The sequence below is a fragment of the Cucurbita pepo genome, chromosome 12 (genome assembly GCF_057944985.1).
Source record: "Cucurbita pepo subsp. pepo isolate OVF chromosome 12, ASM5794498v1, whole genome shotgun sequence".
In the NCBI taxonomy this organism is placed as follows: domain Eukaryota; kingdom Viridiplantae; phylum Streptophyta; class Magnoliopsida; order Cucurbitales; family Cucurbitaceae; genus Cucurbita; species Cucurbita pepo.
This window is the reverse complement of record NC_141809.1, coordinates 5224948-5228601: the sequence shown is the minus strand read 5'-3', so window position 1 is coordinate 5228601 and position 3654 is coordinate 5224948. Positions and strand designations below refer to the sequence as shown.

At 37.5% G+C, this 3654-nt stretch overlaps 1 pseudogene; it reads left to right on the top strand.

The window, feature by feature from the left end:
- The first annotated feature begins 203 nt into the window (after positions 1-203).
- On the top strand, positions 204-947 carry LOC147789859 (secreted RxLR effector protein 161 pseudogene; annotated as a pseudogene).
- Positions 948-3654: the final 2707 nt, after the last annotated feature.

Below are 3654 nucleotides of genomic sequence, written 5' to 3'. Positions count from 1 at the left end.
ATGATGTGGGATTTCTGACTTACAATAAGAATTGGCTAGCGACACAATTCCAAATGAAAGATTTGGGAGACGCTCAGTTTATTCTTCGAATCCAAATTGTTCGGAATTGCAAGAACAACACACTAGCATTGTCTCAGGCATCGTACATCGACAAAATGTTGATTCGATATAAGATGCAGGACTCTAAGAAAGGATTATTACCTTTCAGGCATGGAGTTCATTTGTCGAAGGAACAAAGTCCTAAGACACCTCAAAAAGTTGAGGATATGAGACACATTCCCTATGCATCAGCGATCGGTAGTCTGATGTATGCCATGCTATGTACCCGACCTAACATATGCTATGCTCTGGGAATTGTCAGTAGATATCAATCCAATCCGGGACGTGCTCATTGGACTGCCGTTAAGAATATCCTCAAGTATCTTAGGAGAACGAGGGACTATATGCTAATGTACGGTGCTAAGGATCTGATACTTACAGGGTACACTGACTCAAATTTTCAGACCGATGTAGATTCGAGGAAATCGACATCAAGATCTGTCTTCACTCTGAATGGAGGAGCAATAATATGGAGAAGCATAAAGCAAGGTTGCATTGCTGATTCCACCATGGAGGCTGAGTATGTTGCTGCTTGTGAAGCAGCGAAAGAATCTGTATGGCTTAGAAAGTTCTTAACTGATTTGGAAGTCATTCCAAATATGCATCTTCCCATCACTCTTTATTGTGATAACAGTGGAGCAGTTGCAAATTCAAAAGAACCAAGAAGCCATAAGCGAGGAAAACATATTCAGAGCAAATATCATCTCATAAGGGAGATTGTGCAACGAGGAGATGTGATCGTCACACATATAGCTTCAGAGCATAACATTGCTGATCCATTTACAAAGACCCTCATGACTAAAGTGTTTGAAGGGCACCTAGTGAGTCTAGGACTACGAGTTATGTAATCTAGGGCAAGTGGGAGAAAAGGCATGAGTATGTGATGCCCTAGTTTATTGTACTTATGTTTTTCTCTCTACTCAGCGTTATAAAACCCCACTAGAGTTTTAGTCCAAGTTGGAGTTTGTTGGGTTTTATGTCCTAAAACTCATAGTTTGTAAACAAAAACATATTCTATAAAGTTATTATTGTTGTTTATTCAGTAAAGATTGTTATTGAATAAAGTGAACTTTACGATTATTAATATAAATCCAATAAACTAAGAACACTCTGGCTATAGTATGATTACTTGAACTATATGTAGAGACATAAAGTGGATCAAGTTCAAATATATAGTCAAAATGATCTATAGTATAAGGATAAGGCTGAGTATCTTATTTTGGGGACACTATGGATGCGGCCCACTTTTGTATATGGTATAAACAATGTGATCACTAAATTGTACATGCGAAGACATGTGAGTGGGGGCGTCCTATGCAATGAGCATTGCATAAGATTGGACCATGAAGAAAATTACTCTCACTTTATAATGCCGTTTACTGTTGAGACTGATTTTCTTTTCATTCGATGACGTAGGTAACTCGATCTTAATCCTGAGCTAACCATGAACTCCTGTTTATTCGGAATTATCCTTAGATTTGCATGGGTGAGAGTTGCTCGAGTTTGCCGACTCAATAGGCCTCCCATTTCAGAGGTAAGACTGGGTGAATAGCTGGGGACGTGGGGTGCAAGATGGAATTCGCTCCTACCCACTTTTAGGGATAGAAGAGAGGTAATTCCCTTAAGCACTGACTCCAAGTCTTGAACAAGGGGCCCCACCCTCTCATTGGCCTGAGAGGGATTCGGTTTACTGGTTGGACCACAAATCAATTGTTCATTAGAGGATCAGTGAGACATAAGGAAAAAGAAGTAACTTCAGGGGTAAAAAGGGTAAATTGACCCAGCTCTAGTTACGAACAACCTATGAAGGATCGACTTACTAATCATGGTTATATCAAATGGACAGAAATATATCTATAGTGAGGGGAGTGCAACTACTAGGCTATAGTGGAGTGTCCTAGTAGTTAACGAATGTTGGTTAACAAGGTTAATAAGTATAACCGGTTAATCTTGGATCATTGGAGCCTATGATCTATAGGTTCATTAGGTCCCTCTGCTAGCTCATATCGAACTAAACCATAGAACAGTGACGAGTGAGTTCGAAGTGTTCAAATTCAAATTAGTGAATATCTGCTACATATATATGATATATTTAACCGCATTTTTGTTTTATTTACGAATTAAACAAAAAGAGAGAATCTGAGATATTTAAATAAGATTTAAATATCTTAATCAATTATGTATCGGAATTGATTTGGATTGACATTTGAATTAAAATTAAATATTAATTAAATAGTTTAATTAATCATTTAATATTAGTTTAATTTGAAATTAATTATTCAAATTCATTGTTGAATTAAAATGAAGAAAGTCAAAATGTTGACTTCATTTAATGGAAAAATCCATGTTAGTGGAATTTTGAGGTGCCAAAATTTGGTTGAACCAAACTTGCATGTTTGCCAAATAAACCCCACAAGTTTGAGTGGAATTTTGAGTGTCAAAATTTGGTTAACTCAAACATGCATGCTTGCCACATAATCCCAAACATTTGATTTGAATTTTGAGTGTCAACATTTGGTGATCTCAAATTTGCATGAACATGCAAACATAACTCTATAAATAGAGTGATCATGCAACATGAAAGGTCTTCTTGGTGAAAAACCTACAGAAAAACCTCTCACAAACACTCTCTTCATATATAGAAAATCCCTCCCAAGTTTAGTCACTCGCCGGATTCCACAATCCCGTTCTAAGGCCGGAGGATAGTGGAGAAGACACTAGTGGTGGTTCGAAACCGGTTCGTGAGGAAAAACGAATTTGAACTACAAAAGGTTAGTATTCAAACTCATTAAGTTTTAATACTTATGAACATGCTAGTTATTTACTATAATTGATGTTCTAAAAGTCTCTAAGATCCAAATTGCTTCCGCATGTGTTATATTAACACCATCATATCTCTAGGCTTTTCCACATAGTCTTAGCTGCCCTCAAAGCAATTTTATAAGTGGTAGGATCTATGGCTTCAATTGTTCGATGAATTTCTAAATTCAGTCCAAGGATGAACCTTTTTGCAATTTTTAGTTTTGTATCCACTAATGACGGCGCGAATCATTCACAAAATGCCCACTGTATATCAGATGGGTGAACTCCTGTTGTCTTCAAAGTCGGACTACTTTCGGGAAATATTATTTTAGGAATAGCTTTTTGAATCGAGACCATGGTTTTACACTTCCATTTAGCTCGAGAATTTCTCAATATCCATCACCACAATTTTGCATCCTCTTTCAGGATGAATGACGAAAAGAATACCTTCTCATGGTCTGGGTAGTTCATTAATAAAAAAATCCTCTCTATTGGTGATAGCCATAATTGTGCCTCTACTGGGTCTCTTGTGCTTCCACTAAAGGTACGGGGTCATACCATTTTAAATCCCATAAATATCTTGCCCCTCATGTATGTTACAAGCTATTGGCTTGCTCAGTGGCCACCATTACTTGAACCATGGCCCGAAAAGATTCCCACATCAAATTCTTCATGGGGTCTATTCCCGCCAATGGTGTTGTTGGAGGTAGTGCAGCCACGTATTTTCTTGTTACAAAGCCTTCACATTTCATT